General features: G+C 41.5%; 1 protein-coding gene across 1 annotated transcript in view; it reads right to left on the bottom strand.

The window, feature by feature from the left end:
- LOC109852344 (UPF0489 protein C5orf22 homolog) overlaps positions 1-26,455 on the bottom strand; it is a 434,876-nt gene that overhangs the window by 163,057 nt on the left and 245,364 nt on the right. The gene's annotated exons all lie outside the window — the stretch shown is intronic.

Genomic DNA, 26,455 nt, shown 5'->3' on the forward strand with positions numbered 1-26,455 from the left:
CTCGAATTAATTCTGTTAGAATTGATACTCGGTCCCGACCAGAGAGAGAGAGAGGGGGGAGGAGATCGCAATTTGCATACGTTCACAACAATGAAATACAACGGTGTGCACGCGGGGTGAGCTGTAATACTAGGAGAGGTGAAGAGAACGAGAGAGAGAGAGAGAGAGAGAGAGAGAAAAGCAAATCCAACAATCATCATGAAACCGCAGTGGTTCTCATCGTTTTTTTTTTGTTTCGAGAAGACTATTTTTTCGACCAAATTATACATCGGATGCAATTAAGTGAATTTGAATTTAATATTTACGGACTTCACGATTTTTACAATATCTCGTGAAAAATGATAAAGCAAGAAGTGTGTGTTACTTTTTTCTGTACATACGTATAAAAATGTGTAATATTTGAACCGAGTGAGAAACTTTTGTGGCAATTTTCTTTTTGTACAAATTGTTTTGCAAATTGTGAAACGGAGGAAAGACGTATGTAGATAATTGCCACAGGTGCGCACGTAAGTATCAGTAATAATTATCAGAGGAATTTCCCCGTATCATATATTGTTTTCGAATAACTTGTAATAATTTTTTCCTCCTTAATGCCCCGTAGGCACACATTAGCATTTAAAACTTCTCTCATATAAGTTCTCGCATTACACGACACGCGCGTGACACGTATGCAAATCGCATATGTGCGTTTAGAACTTTCCACTCTCAATACGGTGATTAATATTTGCAAACGAAACGTTTTATTATCACGCCACCAATATTGCATTCTCGCGATGGTATAACCTCTGATTGAATAATTCAACATGTCAAGTATAATGTTTCTCGTCGACAGACATTATTTTTCTGATTATAATATTTAGATATTTATAGAGTTCTCTCCGATATCATCGAACAAAAATTGCAGTGTTGTTTTTTTTCTTTACTGCGGCGAATTTCCTTTGTTATATAACGCACGCATAAAAGAGAGGGTAAGTGTAGAGCATAAGTATTCCACTCTTCGCAATTGTAGTTTACAATATATGGAAGTGCACAAATGCGAAATGTCATTGCCGGCTAAATTTAAATCGCTCGAGTGCGAAAGTCGGACGTTGCACTCGGCGCAAGTGTAATAACGCGGTAATCTGTCGACTTCGATTTCAGCGGATATTTTCGTGCCGCGTGAATTCGATAAAATTAGCACACGATTGCGGAATAGCGCGGAACTCACAAGAATTATACTACAATTGCTTACAATGTTTTTTTTTTTTAATTTAAATAAACTTTATTAATTTTTACTTATGCATTGGGTTACGTATAGGGTACATCGCGTTTTGTGTACAGAATTTGCATTCCATTATTTTGACATTTCTATCACGCGTTTGCGATTTTTGCAATTTGCAAGAATTATAGAAACATATTTTCACGTCTTCCTGACAATGCAAATCTTAACAAGCGTTTTACACGTGTCTCCAAGAGCAATTAATTGAAAGGGTTCGCGTTTGTAGACAAATGTGCCTGAACAAACGAATACGTGGCCGCTCACAAAAGGATTGCGTTGTCATGTGTGCGTGTACCGCGTCAGAGATCGCATCGGTCACACCACTGTCGCGGCCGCAATTAAGGCGAGCAGTGCCATATGCAAATGGTCGCATTGTCTTGACCCAAAGTAACGCGTTCTCTTAGCTGACTCATTGTGATTTCACGGACAGTTATAAGAGTGCACAGAACCACAAAAATCAAATCACAGCTCCCTTATATTTCCACCGGGTGCGCAATACACGCGCGTAAACGCCGAACAAAATTTTTCTTCAATCCGATGGCTTAAAATAAAACCAAAATAATATTTGATTGTTGTTTTCTGATCCGCTGCTTCGCAGTTGTTTTTTTTTTTTATTTATATAATTTGTATTGTATCAATACAAAGCCGAGCAATTCTTCAAAGCAACTTTATTTATTAAAAACGGCATCGCGGCGCGTTCTATTCATGCGTTTATGCCATCGCGCGCCGATAATGAATTAATACGCGTTTACGCAACGTGTCGTGGGCGGCGCCCACGCTCGTGACTCGATGACGCGCTCATTCCCATTGAATTAGCAGTAGGATTTCCGACGCTCTTTCACCCTCACAGCCAAGCGCTAGCCCGTCGTCGTCTTTCAATCGCAAATCCACCCGCGTTACATCCACGACACGCAATCAACGGCACCGCGTGAGCTCGAGATACGTGTGTGTACGTTGCGCTCTCGGCCGGGTGTCGATTCTGATGCATTGTTCTTGCACAAGGTGAATTAGTCTCGCGTGCCGGTCCGACGGCGCGGGGCGAGCAGAGACGGCGCGCGTTAATTAAAACAATACCCCCCGTCGACGCGCACACGGCAATTCGAATTTCGCGCATATGTCAAATCTTTGCTCCCTCTGCGCATGTACACGCCACGATTTCCGTTACGTGTAAATTAAACTACATCTCAAAATCTCGAAATGCAAACGCGAATACCTGACCCGATCGCGGGACAGGTGCACAACTCAATCAATTTTTGTCAAATGTTACACGGAATTGGCAAAGCACGCGAATTATCAAGTGCAAAATCTCAAAAGCGGAACGCCCATAAATCCTTCGATCAGGCAAATGGAAAGTAGATACAAGTCCGTGAGTCCATTTCTTGTACGTATCGCGGCCTCTCTTACAACGTCCCACGTCCGAAGATGATGTATCTTCCTGCCTACGTAAGAAGCCGCCACACGGAAATCTTGCTGCACGCCTGAAACGCCGTCGGTGTTCCTAAAAGACGTCAAGCCTTTACCCTCTCTTCGATCAACGTCGCACGGCACGTTCGGCCACGTAGAAGAGGCCGGACGAACGACGACGAGTTGTCACGACGAGTCAGCACGTTTTGTAGGAGGGCTCCGTGTGGATGGGGCCTTTGGTGCTCAGTATGCAAGCTCGGTGGTGGCCGCATCCGGTAGGTACGCGCTCGCGCGCGCAAGCTCGGAAACTCACGTTGCATTATGTATCCGTCTGTCGATACCAGGCACCACGCGCCAGCGCGGTGATAAGAATAGAATAATAGAATTTTCTATGAACCTCCTGTCGCGCCGAGGCAGTGTAGAGGGGAAGAGAGAAGACGCAAATGTAAAAAGAACAAAATATTGTAGCGCTCTCTCTCTCTCTCTCTCTCTCTCTCTCTCTTTCTCTCTCTTTCCGGTTGCCTGACGAGCAACGACAGGCCACGTTTCCCGCTGCGTCTCACGTGTATCTCGTCGGTGGATCTCGCCTCGTATGCTTTTCCTGATCGATATCGACGTTGAAATACCGTTAAAGTGCCACCGTCGTCGGAGCTTTTTTAGAGAAACAGATTCTGTTATGTTCCATTTCCTTTTATCGTTTTCTTGAGAAATGATAAGCGGATCGTGTGGAAAAGACAAGTCTTCTCTTTCGGAAAAAGAGAAGGAATACTTCTTGATAAACAAAAAATCTGAATTTTGTTTCTAATTCTTGTAGATTGTGACATAAAATATATTTAGAAAAATTTACACACGAGAATGCGCAACCCTATCTTTCCGCAGTTGTCGCTAATTCAACGTCAGAGTCACATAACGCGACAACCTTTCTCGCTCTCTTTTTCTTTCTTTCTCGGCCTTGTTTGAAATAAATTACGTCTAGATAAGTTTTGCTCCCATATTTGCGTGTGTACGCTACTGAACTATACTATCTTAACGCTACTGCGGTTCTACTGCTGGTAATTGTCGGCCAATTACCGTAGCGCTGACGTATTTAGTCGCATGCGAAAAGAGCCGTCCATTGTTTTGCTCCCCGTCTCGGTACCCGCGCTCCTAATTATGTATAATGTCCGCCGGGAAATCGCCGGCGATACATCCGCGAACGTGCGCCTCGTCCCATTGTTTGCGCGAGCAATCGACGGCCCCTTTCCCTGAGAGAGTGAAACTGTAAAAGCCACTGGAAAATCTAGGAAACGACCGCTTGTTAAAATTCAATTTTCTACGTGACCGTTCGTAAGTAGCTACGTTAATGGTACATACATTAACGCGGCAGCATAAAGTTTCCATGCATTTTAGTAAACTTCGGCACATTAATAGAAAGAGACTTCTTTATCCGCGGCATTCACGTTTTTTACGACATATTTATACTTTGATAAGAAAAAACAACATAAATTTTTTTGGCTTGTTTTTTTTTAAACATCTATTTCCTATATTTTTTCACGTGTTTTTTCTTCTTTCATCGATGTATAACAGATATTCTGATGCAATTGACTAAAGTAAAGTCACATAACTTTAGTCACGTGTTATCTTTCCTTTCCTCCGTGTCACGTGACCTTACTTTAGTCACGTGACTTTACTTTAGTCACATTTTTAACCTTTCTGTCAGATATGAGTCTCTGAGTTCGATCAGACATATCTGACATCAGATCAAAAGATTTAAACCAGTGTCTCTACTAGATATTAATTTAGCGCGACATCTGAAGGCCATAAAAAGAACTTTAGACAATAGTAGAAATCGTTGACATCGTCCTTCGTTTAACAGCTTTGCGAAGTTTGAATTTTGAAGTACAAAAAAGATCTGAGAGACTTAAGTCTGAACAAGACGTTGGCATTGTGAAAGTAAGTAAATTTTTTTTCCGTTTGTACACGTCTAATATAGTAAAACATTGTTGTTTTTTTCGTAATTTTATCAAAATCTATAGCAATTTTTTGGCGCGCAGAAATGTTTCAAAAGTTTCTTTGAAACTACTCGAGATTTTCAACTTGTTGTTTTGATCAACGCAGAATCGTTCAATCTTTTGACTCAAAAAAAAAGAAAGTGAAAAAAATATTGCTTTTTGCAAAGATATTCAAAGGAATTCATTTAAATTCGCGTGTATCTCACAGATCCAGTCAACTCGTAGATTATTTTTTATGTCTGACACTGAATGGTTAATTAACGACAGTGAAACTTATTCTCTTCACGTATATAATTACAATTCGCGAACTAAAGTTTTTACGTTTCTGTCGTTTTTGCACGACTTGTGTTATAAGAGGGTATTATTGCACAATATTTTTGCATAGATGTGTTTTTGTTATTAATACGAGTTTTATCGCGTTAGTTTTATAATTTTCTACAAGTACAAACACATTCTCTATCTAACCAAGAGATTTTCAATTTCTTCGTTTAATATTGAAGAAATTCAGATTTGTAAAACACATGAAAATGAAAATACAGTTCTCGTAATAAACTTTAAAATCTCGATCAACTCGAAGAATCGTCTAATATTATTCTGAGAAACAAGAAACTCTTGCTTTTTCTCTGCTTAATATTTATTATTTGCTGAAACATTTTTCCTGCAAATACGAGAAAATTTGAGATAGAAAGAAGTACAAAAAAATATAAAAAAAAAAAATGTAAGAAATAGAGCAGTATTCGATATAGTAGCACAGAGCACACAAGAGGAATTCAGTAGTGTATACACAAGTCTTAGGTGTCACGAAGCTTTGACCGCAGGCCACAAACCGTACCAGCAGTCGGCAAAACACAAGCCGAGAGAAAGAGAACGCAGAAGTGGATGAGAGGAGAAAAGAGAGCGCTCGATCGCGGCTGCAGATGCTGGCGATAGCGTGTATAAAAGATGTATCTACATTTAGTTCAGACAGGCACCACTTTATTCGCTCGCCGAGCGCTAACAAGTGTTTTCCATCGGTTGAAGCGGTGCTTTAAAGATCCGCCGAGTGCAACCGGTCTGCCACGAAGTCGTGCTACTTGGTAGCTCGTTTGGAAGACCGGCAAATCTTTACACGCGTGCAACTGGCAACTGTCAGTCAACGAAAGCAAGTATTCACATGTTACACCTCGCAGCGCAGAGTTATGAATTGCACGGTATTATAGTTTTCTTTCTTTCTCTTTCCGCGTCCTTTCTTTTCAAGTTTAGCAACTTGGCTGCAATGCGTTTTTAATTTACAAGCGGTTATTCTTTAATTTTTATAATCCAAAAGGAGAAAGAATTTGCGAGAAATTGAGCTTGTAAGTCGATTCTTGTGCGTGATCGAACATTGACACGAATTTGTACACGAATTCGTGTACAAATTTTGCAAAAAACACGTTGATATGTAACCAGTTATACGCCGCAAGTAAAATGAGGATAAGTATAACGAAACAATTCAACTCCCTATGTAAAAAATGGATATAAACTAATAAGTTTCGCGTTGCCTCTCAAATATCCCATAATCCCATTCTTACGTGTCCGGTACGGTTTCTCGGACAGAGAAACGAAAGTGGAATAAGAGACCGCGATGTATAGAGAGAGTACTTCATCATTTATAGATGTCAACTAACATGCAAGAAGCAACTTCGGCCTCACGAAGTCGAGAACTTTCGACTTTGATGGGGGTTACACAACAACGACTTCGAGCTCTCTCGAGAATCACGATTCAGTGACATGTGGCCGGCCTGTGTTATCCGGATATCGTCGCGGACGGGTGCATATAAACGTAAAGTTTGCCGTGGAAAGTCAGCGTGTATAAATGTCGACTTGAGCGCAGAATCGAAATATCGCATCCGCGGCGGTGTACGACGACTTCTAACGAGAAAAGTTGAGTCGGTGTGAAAGTGGTGCTTCATTTTCAAAAAAATCATCATTTTCAAACAAAGTTTTATTTGCGATAGTTGCGCACGTTCAGGAAAATGCCGCTCAATAATAATGTCTATCTCTACTTTAATGATAAAGTCTTATAATTAGCTCCCGATAGGTTTGATCAATAGTTGATTGAGTATTGTCAATTAATTTTGATTAATTATATGCGCAGAAAAATTTCTCTCGTATTGATTAGAAAATTATAAACGCAGATATGATTTGCGCGCTGGTTCGTTGGTAATGTGGATAAGCCACATGTCGAGCTAAAATATATGACGAGAGAGGATCAGGGCGTGTTGGGGGTTAAGGTGGCACGAGCGAGTCCGTGGAAGTGGTCTACCGCTTCCTGATAGCTCCAATAGCGGTTAATCGGGGCGGCTTTGTGGAAAGCGGTCTCGTGGGATAACAATTCGAGAGCAATTCTTCGGATTGTAAACACAACCGAACCGGGCGAGTATCAGAAAACTGGCTCGTTGAATTTCCGCGAGAAGTTCGATCGAAACGAAAATAGCACTCTAGTAGCGCATATCGAACAAAATCACCGCGTGATCGCGCACAAAATTTTTGTCACGTCACATCTCTTCAAGATAATTTTCAGTTGTTTTTGATCTGTTTTTTTTTCTTTTCTCAAAGTGTATTGGTTAAAGCGACATTCGAAACTATGAAAGACAGAGATAATGTCGTAAACTGTTTCAACGATCGTAAATCGATTCTCAGAAAAGTGTATTAAAAACGAAAACGTATTTTTAAGGCGGTCTATTTCGCCTTCATTCTCAGTCACAGTGTGATTCACATGTCCGCGTTGGATCTTCAATTATAGACCCAATGGTAAGTCAATTTTAAAAACTGCAAATAAATATTCAACAAACGTGTAAAAAATCGAGGATTAATTTAATGTTCCCATGAGACAGGAAACTTTCGCAACAAGTGGCATCGTAAATACGATGATCGACCGTGTTTACGATGTCGCCACATCTATAACTCCGTCGCGTAATGGGTTACGCGCGCACCGCGATATCTTATTCCGCGTACATTCCGCTTGAATTTACGACACGCCGGAGAGGAAAATTGCCGCGCGAATTACTTTTCGGACCGATCGCGTCCGGCAATCTGGTCGTCCACCGAACGAGCGATAATCGGCTTGATGCAATGCACCTGAGAGGCAGGTACGTCATTTCTACGATAACGAGTAAGCGGACTTGCGGATCTTCTTCGCGACCGGTGTCACATGGTCTTTGCATGTCGTGGCATCGCATCGACGAGACGTGATCGCGCGCGGTCGCTGTTTAATTAATGATAATGGCATCAGCTAACAAGAACGCCTTCGCCGCGCGCGTTTTCTTTTCATTGTCTTTTCGTGATGTGAACCCGACTCGCTTCGAGGTTTCTTCCCGCGTGTCTCCCGGTCTCTCCATAGCGGGCGCACCGCGCGCTACGGTTATGTCCCTCTCTTCTGGTTTCTTATCCTTGTTCCAGGTAAGGGTCAGATCGACTCGCGGGTCGATCGCGCATTGCGAAACCGTTCCAGTTGCTCGCAAACCTATCCGATCGCCGCTACCGTGACTTATGCTGGCGATATAGAGTTGTTCCTGAATTTTTATCATGTGGGCTCTCCCTTTGTTGCAACCACGTTGGAATGTCGTTACGGCGAGCTCGTGATTCTGCGCGCGAACAGTGCGGTGAACTTCCTAGCGCGCTTTCGCAGGCATTATAAACTTCAGAGTCATTACCGAGTGTATATGACTTAACTAACTTGCATTAAAAAATGAGAAAACAACATTTTTTATTTAATCTTATTCTTTTCATTATATATATTTGATGCTTATATGGTACATGTTATTTTAGTTTTCTTTCATTAAAAAGACATGCAAATTTGATTCTTCAATCGAAGTTCTCAGTTTGTTATTGTTACTCTTTTTCCGCGCGTTGATTTATTCTTTCTTTAAGAGTAATCCTGACCTTTGAGAATGTCAAGATTCCGCCGTACTAGTAGTTGGATTAGTCCCTGGACTAGCCTGTGCCGCAGCAATTGCGGCAAAAGGAACGCAAACACCGTATGTACGCGCATAACGCTGCGCAACATCAGCGCGCGCACGCACGCACCGGACTCTCTCTTGCGCACGTCGCAAGATACGGTGGTGCTAATTGCAATTTATGTCTCATTGCAGTCGCGTTGTCGGTGCGCCGCGACAAAGAAAGCTGCACCGCAGGCGGCCATTTCTACGTTTAAAAGCGTTTCGAAAAGAAACCGCGCCCTACCATCGTTTGCGGTCAAGAAAACACCATAGATACCAATGTTCCTTCGTCAACATCTCTGCGAATCATATTCGTTATAGTTGATTCGTTGCGAGAATTCAGAGCATACGAACTACCGCATTGAAATAAAATGCCGATATAAAATGCAATTTACACACATACATATAAAAAATATTGTTATGCCTTCTATTGATTGACCGTGTGAATAAACATAAAATAATAATAATAAATATATAAAAGAGCAATATTGTGTCCATCTTGTTGCGTTACAAATTTTTCGGTCCATTTAAAAAACATGTGTCTTTTAATAAGAGAAAGCTAGACAGACAGATGTAACATGACGAAAGAAAGAAAAACGGAAAACACTATATTTTACCAATAAATAAAGTCTTGTCTCGTAATACAAATCCGATCGTAGACTTTTTATTAAATTCGCGGCGAATTGAATTTTCCCGTTAGCCTCGTGTTTTCTCCCAGAGGCCGTGGAAAAAAACTTCGTCCTCGTCTATATAAAGCCCTCGAGTTTTCCTCCGTAAAAGAAAGTTCTACAACGTCTCGCTTCAGTGCTGTGAACTTGATAATAAAATAATTATTTTCAAACGACCTCAAACTTCGATCACCATGACCTATTCTCTCTCATTCACTTTTCAAAAAAAAAATAGAGTAATATGCAGTACGAAATATAAAAGAGATCAAAGATTCTCAAACTTGTTGTATGTATGTAAAACTTTTTTTCATCGTAAACATAATACAGATAACTATTAAGAGAAATAACTTTGCATCGGAACGAATTAATGACGTGAGACAATTTTTGTTGTCAGATCTGATGATAGGAAAAAAGAAGTTACAGCCTAAGAAAGTATTATATTGTATAGCTCTCCCAGTTTGGCATTCGTCCAGAGGCTCGATTGTTTGAGAAGAGCTGCACGTGTACGCAAGCATGCATGGCGCAGCTGGTTTGTACGCGAGCTTGCACCGTAGTCAGGGCATATTTATGGATTAGCATACAATGGTGGTGTTTATTAAAGATTCCTCGAAGGTTTCCACCTTTGACGCCGCCTCCGCGCTTCTTCACTGTACTCGAGAACGCATCACGCGCTCTTCTCTCGGAAGCTTGGCACGTCTTCCCGAAACGATCTCTCTAATCCCGACGATCACTAACGTTTGGCTCGAAGTGGTTCACTTTGATACCATCATTCTATCGCAAATAGTGTTTAAAATACCGTACATACCGTCACAGAAATATTTTTTTAAGTATGACATACATGTACAATAGATTTGTATATTGTATTTGATTTAATCGCGTAGGTAGTTTTTTTTTCGATTGAAGCTTAGCGCTCAATTTTCAAAAATTGTTATACACAAGCACACACAGAATTACAAAGGCAACTAGCGCCGAGTACTACTATGTGTACTCGTAAAACAGAGTACTTTCACTTCAAAGAAATTGCATCGCTGGACCGAGAATCCGTTATGTATTATTCGAGTCGTAGTTTTCCTCGAATCGACACTTAGCCAGAAGTGCCTGGAGAGAAAGAAAGAGAGAGAGAGAGAGAGAGAGAGAGAGAGAGAGAGAGAGAGAGCCGTGCCGAAGAACGGCTTGAAGAAAGCCGGCTTCATCGAAAGCGGCTTGCGCGCAAGAAGGGAACGGTACGGTATTCCGAGACTAGATCCCGAAGAAAAGGGAACCTATCGGGCCAGCCAGCTTGGTCTTGAATGCTCCTTTTGGTCAGCAAGGATTCATTCTCATGCAACATCAGCCGTGGGGACTTACTTGGAAGTACGTTGTGTGTACGTACATACGTGTGACCACGTCCTAATCGGTAGTAGAAGTCAAGCGAAGGAAGCGCTCAACATGGCCTTCTTCTCTTCCTCACAGCATTAGTCTATCTTTATTCAACTTCGTAACCAATATACGTTTTACTTCAACGTTTCCACGCTTGAGAGTCTTCTTTTCGTTCGCTTTCTCTTTAATTTCTTTCTCTTTTCTTTCTTTCCATTATGTATAAGTTTAGTGAAGTTTACATTCTTATAAACTTATGAATACAGGATTACGATCCCTGTAGAGAGTACGGTGAATTAATAGATGACATAAATTCGTCATTTGTGTGCGGCAGATAGATAAGTGAAATCCGGGTGAGAAACGATCGTGTTCGACTAATAAGAACCGAAATTCTTTTCGGTGCGCGCACGATCCACGCCTATCTTTCTCATGACATTAGGATTGTCCGGGAAACATAAGAGCGACTCCTAAGTAGGACGTTGATAGATGAACCCTCGACATTCGTGTTCCACGTCAGCCACACAGTCGGACGCACCGCTGTCGCAATCGCTCATTAATTATTACAAAAATACGTATTGACTAATAATTGTACGCATTAATAATCGGCGTATCCTCGTGGATACTGAGACGCCCGCGTGAGTGGCCGCACGATGTCGATTATACTGGTGAATGTCGCGCACTGTAACGGGTGTTCTAAATGTCAGTCACGACAAAATTACGCGCCGGACCTTTTCCCGGACTTTCAAAATCGTTATTCGATATCCGTGCATACATACGCGGGCGTTTTTTTTTACGATCATCCGGGCAATTGTACGAGCCATTAATCGCAAAAGCACGCTAATCGCACGGCCATTAAGTCTGATGCACATAAGTGTTCTTGTTGATACAAAAACTAAATAGACGACTTGCGGATGATAATCGATATTTCGTCATTTATTTTCAGTATCATGTAATCAATATCTTCAAGCTAAAATTGTTTTACATCAAATTGTCTTAAAATAAAAATTACTTTTTGCATTGTGTGGAATATTTTATGTTTGAATGTAAAAACTTTTTCACTCGGAAAAAAGCAGGATGCAGAATATTTTATGTCTGAAAACATTTTTTATTCGGAAAAGAAAGAGAGAGAGAGAAATATAAAGCAAAAATTCCAAGAAACGAAGTATTTGAAAATAGCGTCCGGGATTAAATGCGGCAAGTGCATAACCGTCTTTTTCAGCTGCGATGCTTACCCGAAAGCTATTGACGTTCGATCTAGGTTACAGCGCGCCCGTCGTGGAAGTGCCCGTATTGTGTTGCATGAGTTCAGAAGCGCAAAACGCATTTGTCGATTTGCACCGAAGATGCGTCAATATTGACGTTGCTCTCAGGGAACACGTTCTCCACGGGCTTGTGTCTCCTCCAAGTCCTGAAGGACCTACCAGCCGCAGTGCGAGCGAGAGAGGTAAACAGAAAGAGCGATAGAAAGAGGCGGAAAAGAGAGAAACGCATCTCTCCCTCCCTCTCTCTCTCCGCACGTCACGTTGCGGAAATCACAGGCGCGCGCTATTAAAGTGCAGAACAAATAGGAGGATTCTCCAACGATGGCACGGCGAGAGAACACGCAACGTTACACGCCTTCGTGGACGCGTGCACATTAAATTCCTTTGGGAATGTCCTTCGAGATCTCGTCTTACCGTTCCACGTTACATCAATCCGCCGCTTTGTCTACGTCGCTTCGAGAGAATAGTTGATGTTATAGCGAGTTCTTCCGCTAACTTCGACCGAAGCTTGGTACGATCAACAGTGACACAAGAAAATACATTTTATACGTTTTGTATTTTTACTTTTCTAAAATAGTTAAGTAACAAGAGTTATTTGCTTATAATATGATTGAGATCAATGAAGATTGCTGCTTGTTTATTCTGCCAATCGAGTAAGGCTTCTGAACAGTTTTCAACATGGCAACTCTTATCGATGACGTGTTTTTTTTTTCATTTTTATCACAAAATTAGCAGCCTATGTGCCACGAGGCCTCTCACGTAAACGTCGTGTCGTCACGGCGTATCCGGGGCCACGGGAGAGAAATTTCTCTGCGTCGCGTTGCCCATTATCGTATCGGGTATCGACCGCACGCCGCAATTTCTGCTCACCGGGTCACGTTCAGCTGCGAAATCGGTATGCGGAAGAGAAAATATCGATGATTATCACGACGCGGACGGTCGCCGTAAGAGACGGTGCTCCGACGTGAAACTAAACTCGAAACGCAAGCATATAACGGAGTGCGAATCGGACCATCCCTTCCCTCTAACATCCCCTCGTGAAGAGATAGCGCCGTAGGAGACCTTAAAAACTTTCAAAAATCTTCGTGATTGATCTCAAATTTTTTGTACATTTATAAACTACTTTTGGATAGAAAAGAAGTACACGAGAAGAGGCTTTCGTCGCTTGTAAGACAAAAATCGTCCGTTTCTCAGTTTCGCTTAGCATTAGAGGCAAGAGAAAAAAACGCAATATATATTTTTCGAACAATTGTTTCATGAATTTGGTAGAAGATATTCGGAAATGATACGAGATAGAACGTTTACGGTTGTATAAATTACTTGTATGTTTTACAGTACAGTTGTATAAATTCCATAAGTTTTTTTCAAACGACAATGTTCCTTTGTGTGTTGTTTTAGCAAACGCTTCGCGAAGAAACATAATTGTAGGTAGTAATCCCGCCGAGATATATAGAGAAGACATCGGAACGCGCCGATGCCTTCGCGTGTAAACTGTCTCGCCGATTTCCGCTCCGATGCAGCTAAAGAAACGTACAAACGAATTATCGCTGTTCTCGTGAAGATGGTTATGCTCCGACATTCCATCGCGTCCACCACGTCCAAGCGACAAGACGTTTCCACCCCGTTTGCTCGGTCGTTGTCGCCGCGGATTTCATCGTCGCGGCAAAAACAATCGAAACATCAACTCGCGATTAAAGAAAGAACTAATTAACGATTAGCGCGCTCGTATCGAAAATAACAATCGGTGAAGTATCGACGAAAAAAGTGAAGAAAATCGCGAAACAATGTTGTAAAACCTTGCTCTCGCGATATGTGACACACAATCGAGAATTTTCGTTCGATCTCTTTGCTCAACCGAAATGTCGCACGATGTTTAACAACGGCGCGGTAATGGATATTTTTGTTTTTGGAACCAAAAAGTTTAATTTTTAAAATATTTTTTATTTTTACAACATGATGTTTCTCGACGTAATATAAAACAACATACAAACAAAAATAATGAACGTTTTAAAAATCGTTGCATCAGATATTCAATAATATTTTATCAGCATATTTCGCGCGCGTACACACAGCCTTCTCGTATTTATGCGTTCGTCGCATATCTCTTGCGTTCCGTGTAAAATTACAAATGGATTAATTAATGATTCGCGAACATGCAGGAAGAAGGCGTGGTTTTTTATGCGTGTGTCTACACACGCGTACACATACCACGTATGTGTTCACTCCGGCCCACCCAGAGTTCACGTCGAACTCATCAAGAATCTCGTGACTTCAGCATTAATTATTGAACGATCGCTACCGTGTAATTAATTGACCGATCGACCGCTATTGCGAATATCGATATTATAAAAAATGTGAAATACCAGCTCATAACTTAATCGCGTGTATGCGACACACTTCTTGAAAAAAAACCGATTATTTATTTGTCGTTCTTGATAAACAATCGCGCGTACGGAAAAATCATACAAAAATGCGGTAATAAAAGTAATACATATTTCACAACAACTGTGATTGTTTGAAACTAATTAATTTTGTATTTTAAAACAATTTCGATATTTCTCTCTTCTCATTTCCATACGTGAATCAAATATAACACACAAGCGAATCGAATGCACGCGACCGCCAACTGCGGCTAAAAATATCAGACATCTCGCGGATGCGCGATATCTGTCGTCTATCGCACTTAAAAGAGTACGTCCGGTTTTAGACTAACCCGAGAAAACGCCGTGTGTCCTCCGTGCGGATATCGCAGTCCGGGCTATAAAGTTGTTTCACAATTACGCGACGCCTGACAGGTGTATAGCGCAACGCGAAACGCTGAAAGGTTTGTGTCGGTTTGCGCGCGCGGTAAGAAGTGGTTCGCGCAGAGAACGAGGAATGGAAAAAAAGGAGGAGAAAGACGGGCGGCGAGTGAACGCGTGAATTGCGAGTCCGAAAGAAGACAGAGAGGTTGAATGGATAAATAAGAGACGGCGCAACGAGCGCGAAAGAAACGACCGCGAATAAACGAGCGCGTAGATAGGGAGATGAAGATACTCGAGTAACATCTCTCGCGCGAGGAAGAGAAAGGAAAGGACGGAAAAGTGAAGCGAGGCATAACTTAAAACGAAGAGAGAGAGAGAGAGTGAGAGAACAAAACGCGACAAAAGTGAAGGAGAGAAGGGAGTAGAGGACAAAGAGTGATGAAGGGCGATGTGGAGCGAGTAAGAGAGAAATCGCGCGCACAGGGAGAGAACGATCGGAGAAGGAAGAGAGAGAGAGAGAGAAAGAGAGAAGGGAGAGAAAGGCACAGAAAGAGAGAAAGAGAAGAAGAGAAAGAGATCGGGTCACCGACCCGGTACGGAAATAGGATCGAAACCTTAGGTAAACGTAACTTTTCCTCCGGGGCGAGTTCAGGCAGTTCGGCGCGTTTGGAAATCCGCCAAAGAAATCCAGGAACGCCGTGCCGCCGCGCCGTGGCGATTTCCCCCGCGGCTTGCCACGACGTGTCATGCTTCTCGATCCATTAGCGCGAATTGCGGCGCTGGCTAAGGTAATTGGACAGCTTCGAGGAATAATAATAAGCGATATGTATCACGGGGTGAGCCCGGCCGAACGAGAGTGTATGCAACTCCGGGCTTCGGGGGATGAGGATCTGATTGGCGTGGCATGATCGAACTTCATGCGCCATAGCACGGCACTGATTGCGAACAGGATCGAATGCGCCTCAACGTGCGCATGTCCGAATATTATTGTGTATTACTTTTTATATAATTTGTATAATATACCCGTGTAAAATATGTACAATGTGTAGTTATTGTGTGCATTATCTCGTAGAAAATGTACCACCTTTTACGCTTCGCTTTATCACGATTATACTATTTTATAAGAATACCCGCGCGCCGTTATTACGAAACAAATAAGTTCGAAGGTAGTACACGGACTTCGAAATTAAACATTCCCTCCCGAACTTATTTTCCACTCGCACTTCACTTACTTAAAGAACCCTTCCGGTTATTATAAAGCGATTATTTCTATGTAGTTGGCTTTCGGCCACTTGTAATTTTTGTGTTACAGAGATTGGGGGATTTTAAATTTAACCTTCTCTCCTTACCGCTCGCCAATGTAATTTTACACATCCGCGATTATTACGTACTGATGAGAAATATCGAACAGATACATGTTTCTTCTTTGTGCAAAAAGTTTTTCATTTGGCGCGCACAACCCCTACTTCAAATATGTTTATTATTATTCCTACGCAAAAATTACATATACAGACAACTTCAATACTTTTTTTCCACAAGAGAGCACGGAGATTCTTTAATATTATCTTTTTGGGTCTACTTCAAGAAATCATGACTTTGTCGAGTCGTGAAACAAAAATTATCTGGTACATACGTATATAGGGATATGTGAGTGCGCTCTGTAAAAATAGCAGAGAAACTGCTGGCGCGCGATAGCAACGAGTTTTGTTAACAGGATTTTCTTGCGCACGCGTGCATTTGCATAAAGGCGGTGAGGAGTGGAGAGGAGAAGAGCGAAATCACGCCGAAAGAGCGAGAGCGCGATACCGCGAAGCCTGGTAAAACATCAAGAGAGTTGCACGGTAGCTTATCGCTCCGCTGGTATCTTGTAAGAAGAGATGCTAGCTGAGGTAATCTACATCGTGCAAGAAGAGATCGCGCGCGCGCGCACGAGAGAGTTTGATCGGCGTAGTACAGAAGTAGAAAGTCTTTCTCGTACGATGACCCGACGCCACCTTCGGTTCCTCTCCCAGGGTGGAACATAGCCATTCTCTCGTAATATAAAAGTCGTTGCGTTATTCACAGGAAGAATCCTGGATAATCTCACGTTCGTGACAAAGTAACAAAGTCCATATTGTATTTCTTCCGCGGTAGCTTTTCACTCAAAAGAACAAACGTATAAGTTACCAGTCCGTTCGGATGTTCCTGTACTTCCGACCTCATCTACTTTTTTTATCGCTAGATTCTCGCGCTTCGGGAATAAAATATACATCACGTTCCAAGAACCTATTTATACTTCCGAGTTTCTTGATATCGAAGTTCGAATCCTCGAAAACTGCAACGAAATGCGAACACAATACGCGGTAAATAATAATTTCTAATATATTGTTCGCACGTGTGTCGAATACGAAAAATTATCGGCGCGATCGCGGATACAACGAAGAAGAAGACGAAGAAGAAGAAGAAGATATTATTTCAGACACGTTTCTCTGGTACCCGCGCGTACCTGCCACCGAATACCGGTCGAACGACATCGCGGCAGCGGGAGAAAAACAAACTGCGCCTGAGTCAGATGATCAATCGTCGTGGCATCAATCGACCGAGCCATCGATCACACGTGACCTCGTGTCATCCTCATTGCCTCGGTGATCCGCGCGCTCACTTCCGACGCCGATTCTGAACGAATCGGATTGGAATATAACGCGCGTTCTTCGTTACGCAAGGAGGACGGAAGAGAGCTCGCAAGTTTTGTTACAGCAGGCGTGGATATTTTAATGAAGCCGTTAGCTAAGTTTAACTACCACACTTATCCGACTTGTCCGATCGCATAGAACGGAGCTCCGTTGTAGCGTTAAAACGGAACGAATTTCTCTCGTAAATGACGCACGATTTTGAACGGTCTTTCATGAAACGCGCATAGACGCGCGAAGAAAATGAGACGATATAATACATCAAATTGCCGACATAAATGTTGCAGTATCTCGCTTTCTGTGTCCGATCGTTCATTCGGAATATAAAATATCACGTGCCGCGCGGCGCCCGTGATTATTGCGCGTGGAAACCAAACACAATCGCTTTGTCGGAGCACCAGAAATAGAAAGCGTTCTCTCCAAAGCGCTGCTAATTGCACGTTGCGCAATCGATACACAAGTAAATTCTGGCAAAAACGCATAATAATCAACACACCGAGCCACTAGTCGTCGGGCGGGTAGATACAAAAAAAAAAAAAAAAAACATCCTCGGCGAGAGAGGCGGGAAGTTCAATCAGTCGGCGCGAGCGCGCGCGTTACTCTAGAACTCCGCGATATGAAACAAGGCCCCGATGTGGTAGAGGGAAGGTCCGATGTTGTGGTGCAATGTCTGCAGCTGACCTACTTCGCGCTACGGAGCGCAAATTGTGTGGTATATATTGGTGAAGAAACGACGGAATGCTATCACTGTGTCTGTAACACAGGGACTTTCACTCGGAAGGCTCGTAATATACCTTAGGACACAAAACGGGACCGCGCTCTGTGGCGATCGATTGTTTTCGAAAGGTCTCCACCCGGTCCTCCATTAGAGTAAGGTTTCCATTAGATTCCTCTCTTTCATAATGGCGTAAAGGTTACGATCGTACTGTGTGCGCCGCGCCGTGATTTCGGAACTTTATGTGCAAAACTCGAGAGGCTCATATATGTATGTATACACGTATATAAACGAGCAACACTTTGTTCAGATTATTCAAAAATATAAGTATCTTTATCAACAAAATAAATATAATGAGTATCTTCATCAAAAGTTGAAAATTAACAATAATAGTAGTTGAAAGTAGTAAGTTAACTTATTAATATTATAAAAACAATACTCTTGGAAAATATTAATTATTATAAAAAACAATACTCATTATTATAAAAAAAACAATATATTCTGCAGCCACAATAACATTCTACTATTATACATTGGCAGTCAAAACATTTATTAAGATACTCTTTTTTTGTTTACTTTCTGATTAAAATGTTTCGTTACTTAATACAAGTGAGTATGTGTGTATAAAAGATTAATTTTGCCGACAAACTCGGTTTTCTTTTGTAAGGCCGCCATATATCTTTCTCTCTTTCTTTTTCACTTCGTCTTATTAAATCGCCTACACTGATTTTAGTTGTAACAGCAGCCGAACACATCCCGTTTTCCTCCTCGTCGTTTCTTAGACGGAATCCTTGTAACGCGTTGTTATCGTTGCGTCAAATCGAGAAGTAAATGCGAATATAATTGTTTAATAACTCATTGTTTTATCGGGATGAGGATGATTCGAGCGAGCCTCAGGCCTTCTCCCGATGGTGCTCACTGAGCGTGAAGCGATCTGAAGATGAGCCATGGCGGGGCCAGCCATTTTCTGCTCTTTCTGCTTATAGGGAATAAAGATTTTATCGTACATAAACGCGGTGGAGGAAAAAAGAAAAGATTTTATGCGTACGCCGACAGACGAACAATGAACCGCTTACTAATTATCCGCATGGGTTTGCACGGAGGAATAGAAATATTCCATTGCTAGGAGAGTTTTCCGTCTTTTGATAGCCGCATAGCGTGAATGCAAAATCACACGTGTGTGTGGTGCGTGTGTGTATTCATACTTATAAATCGGCAATATATCGGTTTGACGATAATAGCGTAGATCGGGCAAGAGACACGAGATCCGTTGTACAGTGTCACTTTCCAGTCGACTCGATTGCGATTTTATTGCTATTTAGCACACAATGCACGTTTGTTTATTTGACCGGTTGATAACGAAACGATTCTTGCGTTACGTAAATAATAATTCTCGCGTCTCTTTGCATTTTCTTGTCGATGGGTTGTCGAAGAACTGTAATGTCTCGCGTAACGTTTTCCAGTCGGTTCTCCGTCGGCGAAAAATACCACCGACCGGTTACTTTCAACGAAAGGAATTTATTTCCGCGATGCCGTTTAGCTGAATTATTGTCAGGCTACCGGCGATGTAAAATATATGCACAGGTCGCGAGATATAAAATACAAACCACACAAGAGTGTTTAGACAGAACTGCTGGCGTGATTGCAGCGGTCTGTACCGTTATCAACACCGCCGTATGCACTGCCGAAGGAATTATGTGCAAATCTTGTTGGCCACAAAATGTCATTAAATTCGTCACGTTGCACCAAACGTGGCGAAGTCGTCTTGCCGCATTAACGCGGCAAAAAATAAAATAAAATTCAATCGCGGTGACCGGACGTTACGTTAACAAACTTTTCTTTACGAACCTTGACTCATGATATGCCTCATGACTACAACACAATTGGCTGTTATTTTTATTATTTAATTATTAAAGAATAATTTTCAAGAGCAGATCACTTAGTCCATCGCGTGTTTTTTTATTAGATACTTCACCGAGATATATCAAATTTTTATTTTAAACTCTCTTACACACGTCAGTCACTAGATATAAAAATATAAATTCATAAAATATAAATATATGCACACATATATATATGTATAAAAATTTTAAATTTTTATAAAAAATAATGTTCTCTCGCTTGTAACCTGCCTTAAATATCTCGATGATGAGCGCTATGTCAGTCTTATCATTTGCACATCCGCGTTATCTGAAGTGGCTGATGTTCTAAAATAGCAAATTATGCGCGCACCTGTCTATGTACGACGCATTTAAATGAAGTGCGATGATAATTTACACTTTGCATTAATTATGAAGTGTAACCACACTCGCAGCGCACCATAAAGTGGTGCGTCATACAGTCCGTGTTAAGCGGAAAATTAAATGCGCGCGCACAAAAATGTGTTTCCGATGTCGATTAAAACTGCATCGATAAGCATTTATAGAATAGCATTTCCTGTTTACCTCGCGATACGTCGATTCGGATTTAGTCCGGCGGAAAGTTGATCTCGCCGTGGCAACAAAATAATTGCCAACAAAATACGAACTATTTTGCTGCGCTTGCTGCGCGTCGCATCGCATGTCACGATTATTTGCACACACACCTAAGATGATGTGTTCACATGTCGATCTCGACGCGTATATATTCGCGCAACGTTAACGCAAAGCGTCACAGTTTATAACTCGCTCGCGCTAAAGACGATAAATATACATATGTATTTACGTTATATGCCAAGAAATTAAGATAATACACTTTTCTCTCTCGTTTATCTTCACGTAAAATGTGCATTATGAGCGATATGAGAGTATTAATTGATACTCGAGAGAACTTGAAAACAGAATTTTCTGATCTGGTCAACAGAATCTGGTTCTCTCTTTCCTGTCGCCTCGCACAGTTTATATTATAATTTTATGCGCATCAATTAGTATTTCGTATTTACTCGTGCAAAAATGAGATTTCGCGCGGCAGGTGCCGAATTGATGGAGCTTAGGAAGGTTTTCTCTCGCGATTATTTATTCGTATCGATATTCACTGGGGTTTAATAATTCTCTCATCCCATGCAGTCGAGCCGTTTTCCTCGTGCGCGCAAACTCCTCAGGTAACGTAAATTCATCCGAAACGCGCCATAGCCGGGTGTGTAAATCGCGTACAGGCGGCAATAAGTACAAGCACTTGATAGCGTGATTTTGATTTATGGCTAATTGCTCGGGTATTTTTCCAGACTTCCTAACGCGCTTTACATCTCATGAATGATAAAGTCATTTTCGCGGCGGCGGTGGCGGCGGCGGCGGCGGCAGCGGCCGACACCGGCGCGGAGAACCGAGAACGCGTGAAATTCACGGAGGCGAAAGAGTAGAAAATATGTCACGCCGCCACCTCGCGCACATCCGCGTACATTCTCAGTATATTCACGCTCTATGTGTGCACATGCGTGAGACGGTGCGCGTATATGCGCGCACGGCGGGACGCGCGTGCAAAATCCAAGAGAGCGCGCTCGTTTTCACACACGCGCGAAAGCCGCGTCGTACGGAAGAAACGATATCGTTAACATCCACTTTCGGGAAGTTTCCGCTCGTTAGAGAGCGTCGAAAGGAACCGATCTTTCATAGGCTTTCCGCGGGAATTACGAGAGTATACCCGGTATAACCGCCCTGCATACACTTGATATATTAATCCATTTGCATTCGCCTTCGCGTAATCCACGCGAGCGTATACCACGTTCGCCGCGAGTTCTTTCTCTCTTAAATGTCGGCTTTTCTCTCGCGCGCTGCGCGCGTACAGTTGCGGGATAACATTTTTTTTTATCAAGTTGTTATCAAGAAGTTATGGTACGAATATAATAAGATTGTTATGATTGAAGTGCGCGCATATCAAACCAACCGATTTGATCTCTTTTACGACTGGCAAAGTGAAAATTTATATGTACATTATTTTATCTTCTTGCAAATTTTTAAAGTTAATTAATTATTGAAAACTCAAACGATTTAAAATGTCTCGCGCGTAATCATATGATTTGCTAATGTCAGTGTTGAAGAAACAACTGACAAGAAACGCCTTTTTTTAAAACATGAGATTCCACGCGACCGCTGTTTGCGCGTGCACGTCGGCAACGTCATTCTACACACACAATATGTTTCGCATATACAAATCGCTCACCGCAATCGTCTAAATTGCGAGTCTTATTTTCTCGTGGACTCTCGCATTATCCTCTCGCGAAATCATTATCTCGCAGACCGCAGTTTAAACGGGCGTCTACTAGAGCATAATCGTCCGTTTCCCATAAAACCTTGAAAGGACTTTTGCATCGAGAATAATTTGTTTACCAAATCTGCGGTCTGTACGTGCGCGATATCGAGGAAAAAGACGAGAATCACCGAGGAGAGGAATCTCCGAAGAAGGTGGAGAGGAGGGGAGGCCCACGTTTATCGCGGTTTACCGCTGGCGATTTATCGACGTCGCCGTTGCTATCTCGTCCGCCTCGATTTGAACTTTGACCCGAGCTGAACGGCGAACACGAAATCGTGAAACGCCTTCTACGAGATGACGACGAAGAAGAAGACGACAACTACGACGACGACGACGACGACGACGATAGCGCTGCGTAGTTACGTGGTACTGGACAAGCGCTCACTCAGACGGAACGGTTACGTTTAATGTACGTATAATGGCTATCGATACGTAGATAGCGCGAATTTAGTCGATACGACGGAGACTGCGGGAAGATCGAACGTGCTTTTATCGCAAACGCGACAGAACATAATTCTTTGGGAAACACTTATTCTTATGTATATATGCGTAGGTATATATATATATTTTATATAAACGCGTGTACATACATTTTCAAGCACTGTGATCACTGTAAACAGTCTTCCAAAATGACGAGAAACTGCGGTAGAGGATGTGCATTCGAGCTCTCTTATACACAGATCTTATCTAGGCACTAATAACTTCATTGTCTCTTGACTCATGAGAAAGCGCGACAGTGCATAACGCGCAACGCCTTCTGTTGTTGAAAGACTCGAGAGTAACGCGAAAATTTGTTAAAATTTGCGCGTGATAATTTGTCTTCGAAATACACACGAGGTGTAATTCAACCAAGACAATAAAGACAAATACCGCGATCTAAATTATATTTGATATAAGCAACAGTAAGAAATAAATCATCTCAGAAAGAGAGAGAGAGAGAGAAACAGAGATAGAAAAAGAAAGAATGCATTATTTATTCTGCGCTTCTGGGACAAGTTCCCTAAAGCGCACACACACACAAGTTATGAATACAAAAAAAAAATAATAATACAATCAAAACATACGTAAATAAGAACGTGAGTAGAAACAAAACTAATTGTAAACAATGCATTGATAAGTGGTAAAATATAGAAAAACTAAAATCTAATGAAAGCACGTGACATCTCTCTCTCTCTCTCTCTCTCTCTCTCTCTCAAGTCTTGCAATTACTGTATTTCAATAAATAAGCACGAAGTGAAAAGAGAGAGAAAGAAGAAGAAAGAGAGAAACAAATTGTGAAACAATAAGAATGCGCCACATCATAAAAGAACTATTTTCTCCGAGCGTGCATTCTCGCGAGATTCGCGTCAATCTCATCTCATGTAACTTCGCACGATCTTAAGTATGCTCTATCACGACACGTCTGACAGATATACGATACGGTTCGTACTTATCACGAAGTGGCGTATATCACGGACTGGCTCCTTGTAAATATCGAGGAACGGTCTATTGTGCGATCGCGCGCGCGCGATGCATTCCTGCTGTACAATTAAGCCGGACATACACGTTGATAATGGCTCTCGTGCTGCCGACGCGTACATCGCCCTGTGCGTATATGCGTTATATATAGATACGTAACGTACGAACGTTAGCTTGGGCTATTGCCGCGACTCCACAGGTGAACGTGAAAAGGAGATATCGTAATTGGAGAGTATTCCATAGTCCGACCGGTAGAGAAATATTACGCCGATGGTTTATACGCCGATAAGCTCTAACATCCCCTCTGTCGAGATATGGACGTTTTACTTTTTTTTTTTCTACGCGCGTGTGCACAACGTTCACATATCAAACTTTACACGCTCAAATGATTGCGCAAACTTGTTATTAGAACACCAGACCCATCAGAATTTATATTTAGCAAAGAATGTTTTTGCACGTACATCACTTCTTAACGCGTTATTAAATATTATTCAGAAATTTCTCTAGAATTAGTGTAATTTCTAGAGAGGCTCGTGTGAAATGTTAAGTTATGATATTACATACATAGAGATTTTCGCGCGTGATGTATTCAATAATTTATTATTAAATTGCAAAACGATACGCAGAGTATCGATTATAACGGCAACGATATTAATGGCAATGTTATTTGAACTGGTGACAACCCCCTGATGGCAAATACAGAGATTATGACACTCAGTAAGAGATACAAATATGGGAAGAAGTTTGTTATGTTATAAAATTGAAACACACATGCGGAATTACGTGCCGCATGTGAGACTCGGTATTAAATTGATCTTTGATCAGCCTTTGGTAGTCAGCTGCGTAATCGATTGCGATCTTTCACTCTATACAGTTAAGATTATCGGCATCAGCGTCAAAAACACGCCTACATCTCGTCATTTATTAGGTCTTCAGCGCCGGCAACAGTCACCGCTGCATGTTGATGTAATCGAATCGACAGTTGTGATAAATCGCTCGAAATGTCACTGACAAATACACTTGTAGCGCAGGAACGCAATTCATATTACTGTCATGCCTATTGTTCACGCGAATTGTTTAAGTTGTAAATAAATTCCAGCAAAAGTGTTCAGTTCAACACTTTCACTGGATCTAATCAAGTTATCGAATCTAGTCCGATTTAAACCTCCGAAATTTGTCAAAATGTGTTGTCAAAAGTTTTTTTTTCTAAGAAAGAGGAAATATTTTGTTAGAAAACAAAATATTTGGATATTACCTCACGTTCAAACTGATCACAAAAAGTTTTGATTTCCAAAGGTGGCTCCTAATGACAATTGAATATATAAATTGGTATAAAAAGTAAAAGCACAATTAAAAAATTTACTGCTAAGTTTTGAACATAATTTAACAAAATGAATACTAACGCTTGAACGACGTGAATGAAAAGACTTCTCATTTGCATTTTTATATATTTACGTTCGTCCGATAATGTTTGCTATAAATAATCGACTGAATAGGCGACTCGATAGAAACTTTCGACCGGTTCTCAAGAAACAGCGCGTATTAAAACAGAGAAATTTGTTTTTCGCCGTTAAAAGATCGAGACGCATTAATATCGTGTATATCTGATGTACAGTAGGAGTCAACAAACACAAGATTCAAGGTGATTTACGATCGGCGAGTGTCATTCGGCCGAGCCAAACATGATTCAGCAATGACGACGTGCCGTTCATCAGTAACCCAACCTCACATAGCTGATAATGATGCTAAGTTATAAAAAAAACTTTCGCCCTCTAAACCTCAAACAACTCTTTCTGATTTAGAAAACATTTTACATCATTGTTTAGCCATTAATGAGATTTCCATAATTATTATCATATTGTTGCTACAAAGTGGCCCCTATTCTCATTTTTGCGCTCTCGTGCGAATTCGAGCAATAAAAGAGATCTACAATTTTAGGTAAGCTCTGAATCACCGGAAATGCACCTAAACATTTTATTCGTGTTTATTATCTCTCTACACTTATTATCAGTTAGAGATTGCATGGGATAAATAAAAAATTGAAAATATAGAAAAAAAAATTTGTAATTTACGTATTGTACAGACAATTTTTTTGCACATCTACAACAGAATATACAATAGAATCTGTTTGTGGAAAGAAGCGAAGTATGTGCACGCAGGTGTACGTACACCGGGTAAACGTAAATGCGTTTGCTCAAGGTCTTTCCTTGCCGCGAAGTTTCTTTTCTGTGCTCATGGTTTTCTCATCGTCCAAACATGTCCTGATGTGAGTGTTGACCCCGCGGTTACCGGGAAACCATCGAGATACCGCTGACGATGTCTCTAGAGCTATCTATGGTAAGGTCGAGACATGAGCGCTTTTTAAGAATGAGAAGAATTGACGGCGGAGAACCCGGTTTGGGAAAGTTGAGTCGCCGTCATCTTTAGCACGAAAAACGAATCGCGCTCGTTGTATCGATGTGTTTCGCGCAATGCGTATTGAAGAGCCACGTGCGTAAGTTACACGAGAGACAAGTTACCGAATAGGCGCCTTTTTTTGATCTCGTAACATTTCGGACTTAAACAAAAAAAAGTCTACAAGCACAGAAAAATTCTTCGTAAGTTAGCAAGTGTTTTGATTTGCAAATGTGACTGCGCAATGTGATATTAATATTAATATCGCGAATCGCGTTCTTTTGCGGCATAAGACGGTCGAATGGCACATAGGTAGAATACAAAATTAACATACTCAATAAAAGAAATAT

The sequence above is a fragment of the Pseudomyrmex gracilis genome, unplaced genomic scaffold (genome assembly GCF_002006095.1).
Source record: "Pseudomyrmex gracilis isolate BER0280 unplaced genomic scaffold, ASM200609v1 scaffold_28, whole genome shotgun sequence".
Taxonomy (NCBI): domain Eukaryota; kingdom Metazoa; phylum Arthropoda; class Insecta; order Hymenoptera; family Formicidae; genus Pseudomyrmex; species Pseudomyrmex gracilis.